The sequence below is a fragment of the Pocillopora damicornis genome, chromosome 2, assembly GCF_964200805.1.
Source record: "Pocillopora damicornis chromosome 2, jaPocDami1.2, whole genome shotgun sequence".
Classification (NCBI taxonomy): domain Eukaryota; kingdom Metazoa; phylum Cnidaria; class Anthozoa; order Scleractinia; family Pocilloporidae; genus Pocillopora; species Pocillopora damicornis.
Window position 1 is genome coordinate 29,293,825 of NC_142671.1, and position 21,158 is coordinate 29,314,982.

At 38.8% G+C, this 21,158-nt stretch overlaps 1 long non-coding RNA gene and 1 pseudogene across 1 annotated transcript; both read left to right on the plus strand.

Annotated features, from left to right (window-relative positions):
- Window positions 1–4,098: 4,098 nt before the first annotated feature.
- On the plus strand, window positions 4,099–21,045 carry LOC149050723 (uncharacterized). The gene is made up of 4 exons (XR_016184083.1): window positions 4,099–4,127; window positions 6,075–6,146; window positions 11,457–11,528; window positions 20,970–21,045. It is a non-coding gene; the product is annotated as an uncharacterized LOC149050723 (long non-coding RNA).
- Window positions 12,061–13,866, plus strand: LOC149050724 (uncharacterized; annotated as a pseudogene).
- Window positions 21,046–21,158: the final 113 nt, after the last annotated feature.

The window sequence follows — 21,158 nt, forward strand, 5'->3', positions numbered from 1 at the left end:
AGACCATAGCAATCTTTTAACTCTACTACTATACTATTTAAGCGTAGTTCCTTACGACAATAGCCAGCTTTAATGGCTTGAGGAACTTATCATATTCAAGAGCTGGAAATATAAGCTTTGGATCAACAAAATAAACATGCATGCATTTAAGAGGCTGTATGCGCGAAACGCGCAAACTGCTTGTCACGTCACGCACTTGCACGGGTGTGTGTGTGAAATGCGTGTAAATTACACGAAATCAGTCAACTAGAACCCACTGGATTCTCAATTTATTGTAAGACTTCTGACGGGTATGAGCTAGTATCTGCACTTTGTTGGGTTTCTTATTAATTAAAAATGCGAGTATCAAGACTTAAAATATTTACTTGCACCGCTTCCGCTTTTCTTCAGACAGTTTCTTCCAATTGCGACGAGTTCACTTGAAATTAGAATTTAACGATTATCCGAATGGACTTTTTGAAGTAGAAACAAACAAAGTGTGAAAACAAATTTGATCTGCCTCAACTATTCGTTCCTTAGCGTGTGACTATTGAAATGTTTCTTAATGTTTGTTTAATAAATTAAATCTTAAATGCAGAACGCACGAAAACAATTTTCTTGTGTGTGTGAGATTTATAATGAGAGGTTGAAACCCAAATATACAGCAAGACTTTCCTTTCCAGTGACTGCGGAGAACTGTTCAGTTGCCTGCACGGTGTTAGAGTCAAATGCCACAGACTGATCATCTTGCAAGAACCGTCCACCAACGCCAAAGCTAGACACATCCTCCTCCTGTTGTATTCACATCCATATGTAAGAACACGATCAGCAATGTTGCAAAGACCTTTCAGTCCTGCCAGGGCTTCCCGCTGTTTTGTTTGATATTCCTCGTTTCCTCTGGAGACTCGCTAAGGTAGACGTAACTACCACTACCTGCCTAAAGGAGTATGGATAATTGTGGCTAAGCTTGATTAGTGATCTTAAGTAAGTTGGTGAATTTACCTTTTCGGCGCTAGATTTCACGTGCAGTGTCACGTGACTTTTGTTGTAAACAAACAGCAAAAGTTCAGACATTGGGTCAACTAGCCACGACTCTGCGTACGGACTTTGGCATTTTGTTGTAGATAATTTCCACTGTTGTGAAGCTTGTCCACACTTAAAATTGATGTCTTTGATTTCCGCCAAAGTAGATGCGAAGAATGTAGCAAGAAGCGTAAACAAAATTAGGACTGATTTCAACGCTATGAATGTGGCAGAACTTTAAAAATATTTGCAGGTACCGGGGGATTTCAGCGAGCAGATAGTTGTGGAAATCGAGTCCGCAGTCAAAAATTAGTTCTGCCAACGGATCCAACTTTCTAAAAACGACACTACTTCCTGAAACCATTAAATAATCCAGGAGTTGCAAATTCCTAAATCACCTTTCCTGAAGACAGTGAGCAATTTGAACGCGTCGCTGTCGTATAGATTGAACGAACGAAATTTTTAATCATTTGAGTACAAATTACACTACACCAATTCGGCAGGGAATCGCCGTTTATATATCGTTTGAGATAAATACCTATTCATCGATGGTTATGTGAAATATTTGTAAACAACTCAGTTTAAACAAGAGCGCGTCCATATATATGTAGCTACAGTGCAGCTATTAAAGAAAGTCAAAACGGACGATCTCCGTCATTTTTATTCTTGTTTATTCTTGTACACATAGCTGTCCTTCGTGTACACGAATGACGCACTTCGATGACACGATCCTTCCCACCTTTGCCTTCTCTCCTTTTGTGTAACTGCTCCAGAAGAATGGAAAAACTTGAACGAATCGCCGTTTGCGTTTATTACACACAGGATCACGATATTGGTAATCTTTTTTGCAAGCGTCATAAGCGCCTCTCTTTGTCGTAACCATTCTTTTAGTATACTTAGGCAACCAAAATCGTACTCGTTCATAGCGTTTAAATCGGTTTTCATTTAGGGGAATCGAGGATTTCTCGAGTTTCAAAGCGATTCGTGAGCACTAATTTCCTATCAGACGTACGTCTTACTAACCGAGCCCAAGGGCCGTACTGCAAGATGCGGACCGAGTTTTTTCCGCTTTGATTTATGGCCCAAGCGCGAAGTGCGGGGGAAAAACGAGATTCCATAACTTGCAGTAGAGACCGTGAAAAGCGAGGTTAGTAACATATTTGTGATATCTCTTGATTCAAATAGAAGGGAGGAAGATTTCAATCCAAGCGGAACGGCCATTGATGACTGCGCAACAAATCCTGAGCATTAGAACATTTTACTGGCTTCCAATAAAAACTGGACTTTGAGACGTCAAAAGTTCAAAATGCTCGTTTAATACCTATAGTTAATATAATAATGCAAAATTACAAGAAAAAAACAGTTTACGTAAACAACGAGAGTTTTTGAAATTCCCGAAATCAGCAAAGGACAACGTGTTTCTGTGTAGAAAGTGCGAACTAACGGCTTACTTTGTTCAATGTCAATGTCAACATCAAACGAATGAATAAATTTTATCAATGCGATCGAAAACAGCACAAGGATCTTCCTAACGATTAGCATCCGATTATTGGTGTTTTGTGGCGTGTCCAGGGAAGTTGCCGGGTGGATTGCTCGGTGCAGACTGAACAAAAAGATTAAAGACAGGTTGACATTGAGTCGATGTTTGTTGACGCGATGAAAAAGGACATGGAATCGCTTGGGGGCTGGACCTACCCTTTAGCGCTTTCGAAGGAAGACAAATGGCAAAAGTCTGATCAAAATTCTTCTTGAAAAGACACTTTGGCGGTCAAAACAAACTTTTGAATTTAGCAAGCCAAACAGTGAACTACGGCACGCCAAATGGACCAATCATAGCGCACGTTCTAACCGAGAGATATAATAAGTGGTTTTATTTGATAATCTTCGCGTTTAACGACCTGAAAAACACCTGATCAGATACATCACTGCGCGCACGCACAATTAGTTTAATTATTTTATGCCAAAACGCTTCCTCCTACATTCTTCGCATCTACTTTAGCGGTAGCAAAATATCAACTTGCCTAAGAAATAATGAAACATGGTACAACGAAAAAAATCAATTTCGAGCATAAAAATATAACAAAATGCCGGAGCCAAAATTCGGGTCGTGGGTAGTTGAGCCAATGTCCGAAATTTCGCGGATTATTTACATCAAAAGTCATATACCACTACACGTAAAATCTAACGCCGAAAATGTGAATTGGATGCTTGGGGCCTCTCACTGCTATTTTAATGTTGTTTCATGGGTCTGAAAAGATTCTAAATTCGTCCTTGGCCTCTCTAATGGTCATGTCACTGCACCAAGCTTTTGGCTCGGACTTTCGGTATGTCTTTCCTATGCATTTCATCTTGTCCAACGGCTCTTTGATTTTGGCATGTCTTGCCAGCGGCTGCCTGTGGATAGCGTCATGGACTAGGGTGACTAGCGGGTCTAAATTAAAAGTGAAAGGCCCCCAAACTGTTCCAACCGATATGCATATCAGGAAATGCTTTAAGAACCCACTCCAGCGTGATCGTAACAGGGCGGGATGGAAACGGTATGTTTGGATGCGAAAAAATCAAGCATGTGTGGTGCAAGTATTGGTTCCGGTGGCAAAGGGATGTCTCGGACGTGCATGATCTCGGCTGTTTGCAGCTGTTCTGAGGCTTCAGGATAGGGGTTTGAGAGTGTTTCGGTACCATGTGATGTTCCACGTCAATGGACTTCATCTGCAGGGATCTTAACCAGTGCCAGCTTTGCACAGTCTTAGCTAAAAACGTGAAGTGGCTTGCCTTTTACCCATAGGTTTGAGCTAAGAGTTTTCATTGGTGAATAAAGTTGCTTTGCCTTTGGTGAGATAGTTTTTGATCGTCTGCCCTTGAGGGATCAACGATTGAGCAATTTCATCTGGTGGTGTGTTGCATGTGGAGGCAGTATGTAGCTGCACCATGATTGATTTGTTTATGTCTCAGTTCCAAGGGGCTGGACAATTTACGCCCTAGGGCCGCGCCTTTTGGATTTTATGAAGTGCTGTAGACAGTTTGGGCATATATTTCTGATTTGATACCAGCTGCAAAGAGATCAATTACATACTCTTCCCCTGAACTGGCATCAAGATGGTGTGCCTGGAGTTTGGTGCCTCAGAGTTGGTGCCTCAGAGGGTATGGCTAAAGAGGGTGCTCTCATATGAGATGCACCGGAAAAGTGTCCGATTCTGGCACAGCGCTTCTTAGAGCATAACTTCTTTGAGGCCGGGCATACGGAGCAAGGGTGTGCAGACCTGCCCAATATTTACTGGTGTCAACCTTGCGCTGGCGGTTGGACTGATCTTGGCTTCATTTTTGCTCTGACTTTGGGGTGTCTCTGTGTTTTTGTAGTTTACTTGCTCTTGGTGACTTAAGCTTGCTGCATTATTGCTTTAGCCTTCTCCAATTGCCAGAACTTCTTTGCTACCTGTAACATTGTCTTAAATGAGACCATACCCTTCGTTGTTTTATCTCTGCGGCCCATATTTTGTAGTTTCGACATCCGTCCTTCGTTGTTGATCCCTGATATTAACTGGTCCTGACATTTATTACAGTACTCTAGGCTCCTACTTTTTGTTTTTTTTACTGGTCTGATCCAGGCTGACATCTTCTCTTTGTTGTAACTCTTTCAGTAAACCCTAAAAAGTCAGTAAACCCTAAAAAGTAAAGGCTCGGACGGTATTCGAACCCAGGCCTCCTAGATATTAATTAACTGCGACCATATCATCTCCCTGTCCTAGATGTCAATATTAATCTCAAAATTTTTTACAAAAAATGTTGTTTAGAAAGACAAGCATACTTTTATCTTCAAAGAACAGTTTTGCAATTCAGCAGAAATCCAATTTCAATCGTTCAAAATCCATTTAAATTCACCTTTCATGGATTTTTTTCCGTTTACGCAAGATCATATTTTTTGAAGTCGGGCTTTTCTTCATACAATGAATGCTCAAAATAAACATTCCCACCTCGCCCTTCCCACTTTAAGAACACATAGTTAGGTCAAAAAGGGATATTTTGTTTATTACACTTGAATCATTTACAAACAGTATACTGTCAAAACTAAGGTTCTCCTCTTTGCGCAAGTTTATGCTATGTATTTGTAAAAAAAATTATTTCTCTGGAGATGCCAATGTAAAATCACAGAAAGGCATGATCCTCGCAGGTGAGCTGCAATTTTACCAATTTCTAACTGGAATCTCACTTCTGACACCATGTTGTAAGAGGGGAAACCCTACGAAAGGCGTCACATCTATTCAGCACCCCCCCATGCTGAGGCTATCTATAACAATTTCAAGGTGTAACACATTATCTGTTCCGAAAAAGAACGGAGAGCGGGGCACGAGCTGAGAACAAATGTGAGCTTCAAGAAACAACTTATGTTCAAGGACAAATATACAAGCATTTTGTAAAGTCAAACGGAAATATTTTGTTCTCATTATACTGGAGACATTTTTTGAAGTGCGTCCAGTAAATCACTTAAAACAATTTATTGTCGAAAACGAAGGTTCATTTTTCTTCGCAGCGAAATTTTTTTGGACCTGCGGATTGAAAATAAAATAAAGTCATGGTCCTTGCAGGTGCGCTGCAATTCAGCCGATTGAAAGAAAGAAGCCTTAAAAACATAAGTACTCAGATGGTATTCAACCCATGCCTCCTAGATATTAATTAACTGCGACCATATCATCTCCCAGTCCTAGATGATATTATTAATCTCAAAATATTTTACACAAAAGGTTGTTTAGAAGGACAAGTATATCTTTATCTTTAAATCAAAGATAACCAGAAATCTGATTTCAATCGTTCAAAATCCCGTTTAAATTCACCTTTCATGGAGTTTTTCCCCTCACACAAAACCACATTTTTGTAGCGACTCATACAGGGGATCACTTTAATTTTATCGCAACACAACTCAAATCCTCTAAAATCCTCAATAGGAGAGATGTCTGGAAAAAAGTTGAGAGTTAATTTCTATTCCCACAGATGTACTTTGCAAGTTCTGTAGGTCTGTTAAAAGTTTATGAGATGATTAATTCGATTTATTGTCTTTCTTAATATCGTTTACGTAGGTACTTACGTGACAATCAGATAGCAGAGCTACCACCTGGAGTCTTCAGCTACAACACCAAGTTGATTAGACTGTAAGTAAACAACATTTATTGCTTATCCCAAGAGACTTATTTTTAAGAAGCTTATACAGACCCAGTCACACGTGTAAACGATAGCAGTTGGTGATGTTGGGACTCAAATCCAGTATCTCAGCTCATGTAATTACTAAATCTTGGTTTCAAATTTTAATTGCCCTCAAGTCCATGCATTGCAGAGGGTCCAGTTTACAGCTCATAGTGGCAGGATCCAAATCTATATCCCAGCTGGAATATTTGCTAAGGCCCAGTTTCAAATTTTAATAGAAATCCCATCGCCATTGTTTTTAGTGGGAGTGGGATTCAGTTTCTATTAAAATTTTATTAATCCCACTAGCATCGAAAAAGGTTCAGAGAGAGGCAATTTACCGAAAGATGGAAAGTTCAAAACTCAGCCAGTCGAAAAGAAATTTCAAGTCAACAAGTAGAGCAAAATCAACAAATTCCAACCTCCTCCTTCCCAGTCCCTCCTCCCACTTTTAGAACATATTGTTAGTTCGTAATAATGAGATCAAAGTCGAACAAATCACATCGCGTATTTGCCAAACCTCGGTTCTAAATTTTAATTGCCCACTGGCCCATGCGATCGGCTGCATTGAAAATCCGATTTCAATCGTTACTGATCCCATTTAAATTCACCTTTTATCGAGCCTTTCCCTTAACGTAAGCAATTATTAGGAAAAAAATAATCAATTTGGACTTTTTTTCATACAATGACTGCTCAAAATAAACATTCCCAACTCTCCCCTTCCACTCAGAGAACACATGGTTAGGTCAAACAGGGGATATTTTGTTTATTTCATTTCAATCGTTTACAAACAGTATATTGTCAAAACAAAGGTTCTCTTCTTTGCGCATTTGTACAAAAATTAGTTTTTTTGGAGCTGCCGATGTAAAATTAAAGAAAGCCATGATCCTTGCAGGTAAGCTGCAATTTTACCAATTGCAGAAAAGGAAGACTAAGAAAAATTCAGGCTCGGATGGGGTTTGAACCCAGGCCTCCCAAAATATTATTACCTACTAAGCTACAGAAGTAAATGTCAACTCCTCCGCCCTTATGCCTATTTACTTTTATAGGACGCTTAATAGCCCTTTAATATTTGCTTCAGTTTTATTGTGGTCATTGTCCTTCAAATTTTTTTAAGTGCGTACAACAAAACATTTAGAAACATTTTATTGTCGAAACGAAGGCTCATTTTACCGCGCGACTTTTCGATATGAATTTGTGATGAAATAAGTTTCTTTTGACTTGCGGATTAAAATCAAATAAAGACATGATTCTCGAAGGTGAGCTACAATTTAACTAATTGCAGAAAAGTTGACTAAAACAAAAAAAAACAAGCTCGGACAGGATTCGAAACCATGCCATTACATTTCAAGACTAATAGTGGAACAAAATTTTCCTAATTTTCGGTTTTGTTTTTCTTGGACCTTAGCACTAAAATCCAAACAGGAGATGTGGACTTTTTTTTGCCGTACATTTCCAATACACATCAGTAGATTCCCATGGGAAACATAGTTTTCCGATAAAATGGGCAAAATTATATTCTTAAAGCCATAAAGCGAAACAGCTCATATCAAGCGCGAATGACTTACAGCGACTTACGGCGCTTTATTTGAGCAAATGCAGCAAGCGTGGTACATAGCTTAATATGCCTCCCTTTTTTAAAGCCATGAAGCGGAACAGCCCATATCAAACGCGAATGACTTGAAAGAAACCTCGTTCTTCAGGCGCGGAAAACTTAAAATATCGTTTTTCAAGCCTTAAAAAAAAAGAACGCGCTTAACACAAAAATATGCAGTACAGTATACGGAATATATGCCTCGTTCTTAAAGTCCTGAATTATTAAACAGCCCATTTCAAGCGCGAATGACTTGAAAGATACCTCGTTCTTCAAGCGCGGAATACTTCAAATCTCGTTCTTTAAGCATTAAAAAAAACACTTAACACAGAAATATGAAGTACAGTATACGGGAAATATGCCTTGTTCTGAAAGCTCTGACGCAAAACAGCTCATAAACAGAAATATGAAATTGCACAATGTCAGTTACCAGAGATCACTCTCTCAAACTATGTCTGCATTTTCCTGCATTCCTTTTATTTTACTGACAATCGATATGTCGAGTAGTTTGAGAATTGAAAAGTTGCCGTCGAGTTACTCTTCCGAGTCAGCTGAGTGAACGGTATTGCATAAAAAAATAAATAAAAAAGAATAAAAACGTTCATTTTCTTCATTCGGTCAATTTCACAGAATTCCATCCATTCTGCATATGCTACAGGTCTGTTTCAAGAGGAGAAATTTGTCTAAATTGTATTGCGGGTATCTTTTTAACCTCTCGAGTTCGCGCCCCTTTTCGTTCTGGCTTTGTTTCGGTTATTTATCTCCTCTGAATGTTTCATGATAAGAAATTGACCCCTTTATAATTATTTCCTTAAATCATACAGTACAAAAGCGTTTGAACATAGAGTTGAGTTGAAATAGGTTTGCTTGTGAATTGTCTTCAGCGGTCTTGCAGCCGAGGTTTAGTCAAGTAACCATTATCAGTACTTTTTATTCGGTTTATCAAATTCACAATCGTTGCGCGCTCAGGATAAAAACAAACAATATTACTGCTGTTTTCTATTTTTTCTTATTTTTATTCTATTATGCGATTCAAGGAAAATCCATTACCTGACTCGTGAATTCCACGTTAAATTGCACACGAAAACCGTGCTTCGCGATTCATGCGATGTCAGTTTTCGCGTGCAATTTAACGCCTCGTCAGGCAATGAATTTTCCTAAAAATTGATTTAAGGTAGCCTAAACGGTGAGCATTTTAAAAATCTCCTAGTTTTTTATAACCTTCTCTAACTCGTAGTCAAATATAGGTTTTTTTCCCCCGTCGGATACACTGAAAGAATTATTTTATGCTCAACCTCAATGATATTTTGCTACATTTTTATCATATGGAAGTTAGGATACAACCAGCCAGAGAAGCTACCACCTGGGGTCTACAATAGCAATACTGAGTTGACCGAATTATAAATATAAATTATTATTAGTGATGTGATGTGCGATTTCTCTGGGGAGACCGATTTTTGAGGTTTTGGCGCAAAAACCATTGAATTGCGGTGTAAAATAATTTCATCCTTTAAAAAAAAAAAAAAAAAAACAGCTTGGTTTAAACAGAGTTAGTAGTGCCCTCTTCTAACTCTGGTTATACTCTTCTCGTACAGTTCCATATTCGAGTAGAATGCAATCGCAAATTGACACGTTTAACGTGCTTCCCTAGCTCCATGACTCATTAAATGTGTGTACTGAGACAATTGGATTCTTAATTATTCGTAAGATTGTTGACGAGCATAAGCTAATAACTGCAATTTATTGGGTTTCTTATGAATTAGAAATGCGAGTGTCGAGACTTCGAAGATTAACTTGCACTGCTTCCGCTTTCCTTAAACGGTTTCTTCCGATTGCATGAGTTGACTTGAAATCTGAATATACTGATTTTGGAATGAGGTTTTTGAAGAAAAAAAAATTGTGAAGCGCTTTCCCGATCACAATCATTGATACTTCGATGAAAATTTTGATGTGCTTTTTAAAAATTCGTTGCCAGGCGTGTTACCAAATTTTTCTTGATGTCTGTTTTCTAAATCTCAAATTCAGAACGCACGAAATTAATTTGTTTGCGTGTGTGCTGCGAGCTAAATGCTCACCTAAAATATCGTTTTTACTTCTTGGCGGGATTTGGGTCGCATTCGATACCTCAGTCTCTTGTAACTGTTTTATCACGTATGTTATCCTGTCTAATCTTTGACCAAATTTTCATACACATCCATAGATCGTTAAGCATAAACGATATCAAGAAGTTGTCTAATGATTTGTTTGCTGAATTATTCAGCCTGCAAACCCTGTAACCTATTAGCTTTACTTTAACTATTCCAGGATTTTAATAAAACACATGTTCCTACATAAATAATGAATATCACAGTTTCTAGAACTTTAAGCTATTGCAGCTGAGGTTTATTCAAGTAATTAACCATTAAGTCCGTACCTTTTTTTCGGTTTATCGAATTCACGATCCCGTCAAATTTATCACTGCCCTACATCACTCAAGGGCATTGATTCATACTGCCCAGAAGCCCAGCGCGTTCGAGATTGCCTTCGGCTGTATTTTTCTGAACAGACTTTTTATTTCAGTTCAGATCACACCGGAGTAAATTAGTAAGTTGTAGGGAAGGATAGACCTCAAAAATCGAGAATACTCATAAAAAGTATTGGAAAAATTGTTGTAAGGTAAGCCCTGAAAATGTTTCTCATAGGGCCCGATGATGGGTTTCTTACGAATTAGAAATGCGAGTATCAAGACTTAAAAGATTAACCTGCACTGCTTCCGCTTTTCTTCGAACAGTTTCTTCCGATTGCCACGAGTTTACTCGAAGATTTGAATTTAATGATCATAAAATGGAATTTTTGAATTAAAAACAAACAAAAATTGTGGAGCACTCCCCCTGATCACAATCATGAAACAAATCGCACAATATTGTGAGTCGCCGGGCTTCTCGTTTCATTGGTATGCACCACTTGCCGCTACTCGGCATATTTTTAATGTCAGATTAAGTACGTCAGACCACAATTCTCTAATTTTACCAAGTGTTTAAATATCTTTTCGAAGTTTGCAATTTAAAAGCTCTGCATGGCAGACATTTCCAGGACAGAAAAAGATCAGCCGTACAAGGAAGAAAGGAAAATCCTCTCGCTTCTCCAATGGGAAAACAACGAGAAAACTACATTCATAACAACAGCATAAACTGCAGACAAGAAGTTAAATGATCACCTAAATTATAGCTTTATTCGTCTCTTTGGATTTTGGATTCCTCTAGTACCTTAGCATGTTGTAGTCATCTAATCTTAAATAAATTTTTTAATTGATTTACGGTAGTCTAAACGGTAAGCTTTTAAAATGTATCTAGCATTGGTAACCTTGACCGAACTCTAATATATAAATATACTTTTTAGTCGCCAATCGATACAATTTCAAATTATTTTTTTGATACCTTAAATGCTCAACCTCAATAAATTTATGCCACATTCTATTTCTATGGGACTTGTGAGAAACCAGCCAGAGGAGATACCACCAAGTGGTTACACTAACAATACCGATTGGCCGAATTGTAAAAAAATTAAATCACAATTCCAGGTTTTATGTGTAAAGAATGTTTTCATTTTTATTGTATTCTTCTTATTAAGATTTGAATTCTATCCAGTTCTTTAACCTACTGTAATTATTTAGTCACGCTTTTTTTTTAATGCCTACTCTTTGCAGTTCTTTGTCTGGCAACCAATTAAAAAATCTACCGCCTGGAGTCTTCACTAACAACACCGAGTTGACTTACCTGTAAGTAGCACATTTGTAGGTTCATATTTGATACTATCGATACTATTAATTACTATAACAATTTTGTTTTACACAACACTTATTGTTATATTTTGTAAGCAGCTAATGTTGATTCCATCCCACCCATAATACAACACGAGTTAAGCTGTAAAGATCTGAATTCAATTTAATCAGAACACATTTTTACCCAGTCCAGGGTAGTAACATCAAGAATCGCGTCTCCAAAGTTATCACCCTTATTACTTTAAAAGTTGTCGAGGAGTACATGATTTATCAATTATCTTTAAATCACGTATGTAAACTTCACCAGAGATTAGATCTCGATTGTTCCTTATCTCATTACATTTACCTAATTCTCTGTTAGGTAAGGTAGATATCGACTTTTTGCCATACATTTCCAATACACACCCATAGGAAATGTATTTTTCCGATGGAATAGGCAAAATTCTTTTCGTAACACCTTCAAACGGATGTAAGATACGTTCGATGCGAAAGAGTACCGGAAGTCAGATGAAAATCAAAGAGGGCAGAAATGTTGTCCGATGGTATCCGCCGATACCCATTTTTCGAATGGAATCCGATGGGGTCCATGGGAACCCAACGGAGTCCATCTATGTCCATCGGAATCACTAGTTTTGTGGTAAACTTAACCTCAGACAAGTGCAGTATAAACGAAATATGCCTCGTTCTTAAAGCCATGAAGCGAAACAGCTCGTTTCAAGCGCGAATGACTTGAATATATACCTTGTTTTTCAACCTTAAAGCAAAACAGCGCTTTACCCTTACAAATGCGGTATCCATGAAATATGGCCCGTTCTTTAAGCCATGAAGCTAAGGAGCTCATTTTAAGCGCGGACAACGGAAAAGAACCTCGCTTTTTTGCTTAAAAACAGTCAAATGCAGTGTACGTAGGAAATGCCTAGTTTTTTATGCTATAAAGCGGAACAGCTCATATCAAGTGCGAATGACTAACAGCGACTCACGGTGCTTTACGTGGGAAAATGCAGCAAGCGTGGTATATGGCGAAATATGCCTCTTTTTTAAGGCCATGGAGCGGAACAGCCCATATCAAACACGATTGACTTCACGCGGATCACGTGAAGCATATTGTGTTCTTCACGATCGCAAATTGACACGTTTAGGGTGTTCTACTAGCTCCAGAACTAAATATTTAGTTGAAAATGGATGTAGTTGGAAATTGCGTGTCCTACACGCACTTGCAAGTCTGATTGTGAAATGCGTGTAAATTAAACGATTAATGTAGCCATCTTGAGTGAGAACTTTGCATATCATTCTATCTTGTCTCTAAATTTGTCCTTTTTGGTTTTTTTCACTCTCATGCATTCGTTTTGGTCGTTAGTGATCTGATGTGCGTTTTCTCTGGGGAGACCGATATTTGAGCTTTTAGCGCAAAAAAAATTGCGGTGTAAAATAATTTCATCACCACCATTCATTTGGGGCAAAATGTCCCCAAAACGGGGAATTTACCCTTTCGGCGTTCGATTTCACGTGTTATGTCACGTGACTTTTGTTGTAAACAAACCGCAAAAGTTCGGACATTGGGTCAACTACCCACGACCCGTGTAAGGACTTCGACATTTTGTTGTAGATAATTTCCATTGTCGTGAAGCTTTTCGATACTTAAAATTGACATATTTGTTGTGTAATATGTTTGATTATTTATCAAGCAAGTTGTCATTTCGCTACCGCCAAAGTAGATGCGAAGAATCGTAAGCAAGAAGCGTAAACAAAATTGGAACCGATTTCAACGCTATGAATGTGGCAGAACTTTAAAAATACTTCGAGGAATCGGGGGATTTCAGCGAGCAGATAGTTGAGAATTTGGATCGTGGAAATCGCCTCCGCAGTTGAAAAATTGATTCTGCCAGTGGATTCAAATTTCGAAAAAGACGACACCACCTCCTCAAACCATTCACTAAATCAGGAGATGCAAATTTCCAAATCATCTTTCGTGAAGACTGTCAACAATTTGAAGGCGTCGCTGCCGTTTAGATTGTACGACATTTTTAATCATTTGAGTACCACTCCACCGATTCAGCAGGGACTCGCCGCTTATATATAATTTTAAGATAAACGCCTATTCATCGATGGTTATGTGGAATCTTTGCTAACTACTCAGTTCAAACAAGAGGGTGTTCATGTATATGTAGCTAAAGAGCAGCCTTTAAAGAAAGTCAAAACGGACGAGGTAAAGGAATACTAGGATCTCTGTTTTATTCTTGCTTGCTCTTGTCCACATAGCTGTCTTTCGTGTACACGACCGACGCACTTCGATGTCATGACCCTTTCCACTTTTGCCTTCTCAGCTTTTGTCTAACTGCTCCAGGAAAATGGGAAAACTTGAACGAATCGCCGATTAGACAGGGTTGCGATATTGGTAATCATTTTTGCAAGCATCGTAAGTGCATCTCTTTGTCGCAACCATTCTGTTGGTATACCTGGGGAACTGAAATCGGCTGCATTCACCGCGTATTAATCGGTTTTAATTTAGGGAATCAAGGCTTTCTCGCGTTTCAAAGCGATTCGAGAGTACTAATTTCCATCACACATACCTCTTACTAATCAAGTTCGAGTTTTTTCCGCTCGGGTTTATGGCACAAGCACGAAGTGCGCGGGAAAAACGAGGTTCTTTAACTTGCAGTACGGACCGAGAAAAATGAAGTTATTAAGATATTTATTATATCTCTTGATTCAAATAGAAGGGGAAAAGATTTCAGTGCAAGCGGAACGGCCAGTGATGATTAACGAGCGTCAAATCCTAAGCATTTTATTGGCTTCCAATAAAAACTGGACTTTGAGGTCAAAAGTTCAAAATATTCTTTTATTACCCATAGTTTAGAATAATGCAAGATTACACAAAAGCAACAGTTTAAGTATACCAAGGTTTTCTGTAAGGAAGTGAGATAAAACGTTCTGTAAGTAACACTCTTGTCGAGAGTTTTTTTTTTTAATTACTGAAATCTGCAAAGCACAGCACGTTTCTGTGTAGAGTGCGAACTAACGGCTAACTTTGTTCAATGTCAGTGTCAACGTCAAACGAATGAATGAATTGTATCAATTCGATCGAAAACAGCACAAGCATATCTTTTTAACGATTAGTATCCGATTTTTGGTGATTTGTGGCGTTTTCATAGAAGTTGGAGGGTGGATTACTCGGTGCAGACTGAACAAAAAGATTAAAGACGGGTTGATATTGAGTCGATGCTTGTTGACGCGATAAAAGAAAGACGTGGAATCGCTTGAGAGCTGAACCTACTTTTTAGAGATTTAAGAGGAAGAAAAACGGGACGATTTAGAGGAAGATAACTCGAATATGCAATTTGAAAGCTTAAAATACTGTTATTTTGCTTGTCGACACCTTTAAAGAACTTGCCCAGGAGCCTATCGAGAGCAGCAGCAGGTATGCTTAGGGAAGGTACGTTTTTTCTTGGAGGGGGGGGGGGCTGGGGCCTCAGAGGGGAGGGTCATCAGTGAAAGTGAGCACCAAAGGGGGAGGGCCATACCCTCTTTTTCAGCTATTCAAGGGGAGGGTCACACCTTTTCCAGAATTTTTAATGGGGATTTTTGTGATGTTATTTTCCATTTTTCTTTAACAGACTAAGTTTTTTCTTTTCAACTTGTTTCTTTTAATTCGGTGCAGGTGCTAGTTTTACAAGGTTATTGGGTGTCTGCATGTATATTATTCCATGGCACATAATTTTCTCGGAGTACTCGTTCTTGAGCCCGGATTCCACACTGATCGTTCGCATTTTCTTGTTTCAGCGCGCACATATTCAATATCGAGATTTATTGTTTTTTTAGAGGGCACGGTAACGAATCCTGCGATCTGATTAGTTCTTTATCCGGTCAGTATTTTCCTATCTGCCCACGGGCCATGGTAACGCTTTCGTGAGTCGCCGAGTACACCCCAACTTTCGTTGCCATTTTTCATAAATATACCTCGTTTTCCGGCTGGGCAGTATTTTTAAGCAAACACATCGGTCACTACCTCAAGCCGATAAATAACTTATGAATCCTCTGTTTTCTCTCTATCAAATCACTTTGGTTGACAGAAAAATATTGGTTTCAGAATGAATTTGAATAGACAATAGTGTCATTACGTTGGTTGGCAAGCGGCCTAAAAACCGTCTGCAATTAATTTTAATCGTTCACCAAAAGTACCAAGAAAGTTGAAACGTGAAGTATTTGGTTACAGTTAAACTGAATGATGGAACTTTCATTCATTTAATGTCTGAATTTTCTCGAGCAATTTGTTCGTAGTGAAAGAGCGAGCGAAGTTTTAATTTAAGTTCTACAACAAATATACGCTCCCGGTGAGTCTTTCCAATTCCGTTCAATTTAGACATTTGTACCGTAAATTGCACAACAGAAATTGAAGGAATTTTTTGAGAAAAGGCCGCATTAAATTCTCTTGTGTCTCGTTGGAGTGTGCCGTTCGAATTTAGTTTTTGTGAAGGAAAGACCAGAGTCACACACGCCATTTCAGCAAACAAACGAGCAAACTCTCACAACTTCAAAGTAAAAAAATTGAATTTACTCACAATTACTTTCCTCGCCGTTTACTTAATGAACAAAAATAAATCTTCGTACATGAATGAATGGTCGATGAGAGTGAATAATACTTTCCATTAGATTATTGACTGATTTTGAAGAAAACATTGTCGTGACAGCCCTTGCCAAACTTGTTTTGATGTTTTTCAAATGTTCCTACGCTTTTTTTTTCTTGCGCGCTCTCTCATTGACAGGTGTCAGATTGTGATAGATACTTGTAAAAATAATGTTTCAAAGTTTGTTTGGAAGCCTTATAAATCACCTTTATCGTTACGGAAATGAAAATGTTTCGCTGAGGCATCTCTCTTTAATTTGCATCACCTCTATTTTAACTGCCATTTACTCACTCAAAAATTGTTCAGTTTAAGGAAGATCTTGCCGTATTTACAGCCCTAAATCATTCGGGTGCTTTCGAAAAGAATTTCGTCAAGTTTAAAAACAATAAATATGTTATTTACCGGCTAAGGGTCGGTCCGTATGGTGAAAAACTGTGACCTCTGTCTTGAAAATGCTGCTCTCGGCCTACGGCCTCGGGCAGTATTTTCAAGACCTCGGTCACAGTTTTTCAACATACTGACCTCCCAGCCGGAAAATAACATATATATTTATTCATATTCAAACATTTTGCGTTTACAAGCAAAATGTCGAAAAATGTTCTGAGGTTTCTATGGCATGGAGCATACCATGTGGTAGTGACTGGGAGGGTCACACTTTAGTCAGTCACCTAAAAGTGGCGGGGGGGGGGGGGGGGGTCAGGAGTTTTTTAATCAAAACATGAGGGAGGACCAACACTTTCTTTTGGAAAAAATACCAAAATTTCCCAGTCCTCCCCCCCCGCCCCCCAAGAAAAAACGTACCTTCCCTTATTACATTAGAATTTCCAGCAACCTGCTGTTCGAAAAACCCTATAAACTATTTGCACTCGTATTTTGTCTTTTCAAAGTATTCGACGACCTTTCTGCTGCAATGAAATAATCTGGTTTACGACCCGAGTTATGTTCGTCGTAGATAGTCGTATTTCTCTACTTGCCGCTTGTCCTACTCAAAAACTCGAAGAATCCGACTCGAAAGATTGGGATATCTGCTTCTTAGTTTTGATCTTTTTCCTCGTTGGCGTACTTTTCCTTTAGGTCTGTTCAAATTTTTCTTGAAGAGATATTTTGGCGATCAAAACAAACTTTTGAATTTAGCGGGCCATGCAGTGAAATACGGCGCGCTAAATGGATTAATCATAGCGCACGTTCTACCCAAGTGATGTAACGAGGGGTTTTATTTGATAATCTACGAGCTTAATGCCCTGAAAATACCTGATCAGATACATCACTGTACGCACGCACAACTAGTTTGATTATTCCATGCCAAAGCGCTTTCTGCTACTGACTGAGAAGCAACGTGTCAACCGGACTGATCGAGAATGAATCACCACGCCCTCACCCAACTAACGGCTCTCGTTGGGCTGTCCGCAGCGACTAATTCTATACATTTTCAGAACATTTGACATTTCATACATACCAGCTGTACGTTTTTCGTGATTTGTTAAGTAAGGAATTTCAGGTATGTTATGTTCAAATGACAAGGACGACGAGCGAATATATACGTACTTTTTATATAATAAAAATTGTCACCGGTCGATCGATTGAAGAAAAGAAGAAGAATAAAATAAATTGATTGAAGCTGTAAAGAAAATATAGTTCTTGTATATGTGTGATTTTACCTAGTGGAGCATAGATTTCACAAACGGACGGTATAAAAGTCTGGTAGGGGTTATATAAAACCGCACGATCAGAACATATTTACCTCTCCTGTAATGAAAAAGGAAGATCACGAATAACGAGTGCTGAAAGAGTCCGATAAATAGAGGAAACAAAAAAAAAAGTGTTTCTGGATCAAAATCTAGTGTTTCCGTCCACTCTAGATCTGAATTCATCAGCAGAAATAAGACAAAAATTTGTTTCCGAAAAGTAACCTAGTATTTCCGTCGACGTTCTGTCTGATTACGTCTACGGAAACAAGAGAAAAACGTGTTTCCGGAACGCGACATTGTATTTCCGTGAACGTTTAGGTATGACGTCGAAGGAAATATAAAAAATTCATGTTTCCGCCACGTTACTATGTGTTTCCGCACATGTTAACATGAAGTTACACTTGCGGATACATTTGTTTGTTTTCCTTCAACTGAAACCTGACGGAAACATGTAAAAAAGTGATACGGTTCTGCTGTGACCGCAGCAACGGAAACACGAGTAAACGTCACCAAACCGACAGCGGAAACGCGTGTTGAGCATCGTGTTTCCGCAACGTTTTCACATATTTCTTCCACGTTTCCGTTTACGGATTCTTGATATTTCTTCCATGTGTATTATTTGCATCTATTTTAGCGGTAGCGAAATATCAACTTGTTTGATAAATAATAAAACATAAAATACGAAAGAAATCAATTTCGAGCAAAGAAAAGCTTCACCACAGCTAAGAGTTGTCAGAGGCGAATAAGGTTGCTTTGCTGTGGGTGAGATATTTTTTTTCGTCTGCCTTAGAGGGATCGACGATTGAAGAATTTTATCTGGTGGTGTGTTGCATGTGGAGGTAGTGTCTAACTGCACCATGATTGATTTGTTTTGGTCCTTGGTCACACCCAGTTCCGAGGCCTGGACAATTAACGCCCTAGGGCCTCGCCTATTGGATGTTGTGAAGTGCTGTAGACAGTTTGGGCATATATTTCTGGTTTGATATCAACCTTAAGGAGATCAGTTTCATACTCCTCCCCTGAACTTTTTTCGTGTTCTTCGTTAGCAGCGATGGAGGAACGGAAAGCTGCCAAAGCTTTGCCTTTTGCCTGCCACTTTAGCCTTTGGTCCGCTTCTTCTGCTGTTTCTTCGGCAGGAGGCTCGCTGTCGTACCATCCATTGAGCTCGCACCAACCTTTGAACATATGAATGAGCTTTTCACAATTTCTTCGTGGATCTTCCGTGGACGAAAACTGCGGGAGTTGACCGCAACCCCCTGTCCTGAACATTAAAAAAATGTTGTTTTGAAGGACAATTTTACCTTTATCTTCAAATCACTGTTTTGCAATTTACCAGAAATCCGATTTCAATCGTTCAAAATCTCATTTAAATTCATTTACCTTTCATTGAGTTTTTCTCCTTACACATTGGCTTCGTACTTTGCACCTTTACACGTTTACGACGTGGAAAGAAATGACAAGGGCGCACCCAAACCAGTCGCTAGACACTTTAATCTTCCTTATTATTCATTACAACATATGCCAATTTGTGGCCTTTCCTTATATCTTGGCAGTTTGGAAAGCCGCAAAACACCAGAACAAAAATTTATCTTCCAAATCGGCACTCTTAATCCCCACGGTATCAACGAGGGCTTTTCATTCAACTAATTTATTCTTAAGAATATATGAAAGTCATATATTTGAACTGCGGATAAAGACGTGAATGAAAGTGATCCTCGCAGTGATGTGCACTACTTAGGCAGTAGTGAAAATAAGGCCTGAAAAAAATTCAGGCCTGTACGGGATTTGAACCCACGACCTCTGCGATACCGGTGCAGCGCTCTACCAACTGAGCTAACAAGCCAACTGGGAGCTGGTCATGATGGTGGTTCTAGATAGACCCGTGAAGTGATGAATAGACGGTTAAGAATATATGAAAGTCATATATTTGAACTGCGGATAAAGACGTGAATGAAAGTGATCCTCGCAGTGATGTGCACTACTTAGGCAGTAGTGAAAATAAGGCCTGAAAAAAATTCAGGCCTGTACGGAATTTTTTTTTCAGGCCTTATTTTCACTACTGCCTAAGTAGTGCACATCACTGCGAGGATCACTTTCATTCACGTCTTTATCCGCAGTTCAAATATATGACTTTCATATATTCTTAACCGTCTATTCATCACTTCACGGGTCTATCTAGAACCACCATCATGACCAGCTCCCAGTTGGCTTGTTAGCTCAGTTGGTAGAGCGCTGCACCGGTATCGCAGAGGTCGTGGGTTCAAATCCCGTACAGGCCTGAATTTTTTTCAGGCCTTATTTTCACTACTGCCTAAGTAGTGCACATCACTGCGAGGATCACTTTCATTCACGTAATTTATTCTTGTTTTCTTGTCACCATATTCCCACCAGTAGCGTAGCTCCTCTTTCTGCATATAAACCCACACGCAACCCAAAATTCCTCCAATCGCTCTGACGAAAGGCTTACGCTCGAAACGTCAGCTTTTTACTCTTTACGGTGGCCAATTGACGTTTTCAACTCAGTTGTTAACACTAAATTACCTGCTATACTCTTCCACACTCGCAGCACCACAGTTTCTTAAGAAACTTACCCCCTTTACTAAATCTTGGTTTCAAATTTTAATTAACCTCAAGTCCATGCGTTGTAGAGGAGCCAGTTTACAGATCATAATGGCAGGATCCAAATCCTATATCTCAACTGGCATATTTGCCAAGGCTCGTAATATTGAGATAAAAATCAAACAAATTTTATCGTTTATTTACCAAAAACTCGGTTCCAAATTTTAATTGCTTACTGGTCCATACGATCGGCTGCATTGAAATCAAATAAAGCTATGATACATGAGATGAGCTAAAATTTTAGCAGTTGTCGAAAATGCGTCTGAAAAAAGAACCATTCTTCAAACCTCTGAACTTTGCCTCGCTCCCAAATTCGCTACATTTTTGTTCATTAAGGGGCTTTACAATATATGTTAAATGATATTTTGACCCACACCCAGTTTAATTTAACTAACTCAAATTTAAATAGAATATTTTCAAAAGGACACATTAACCTAGACTCACCTAGGAATTATGTTTACCCACTAAGGTGAGATCTTATATTGAATAATATGTGCGTTTGTTAGGTACTTATATGGAAACCAAATCAAGGAGCTACCACCTAGAGTCCTTAATAACAACTCCGAGTTGACTATGCTGTAAGTAACACATTCGATTCATAATTTAATGTTTAACGGATCGTCTCAGATAAGACCTTGAAACCTCGTTATCACAATGCACTCTTGTTAACTCCGATGATAAGCTCTTCCTTTGAT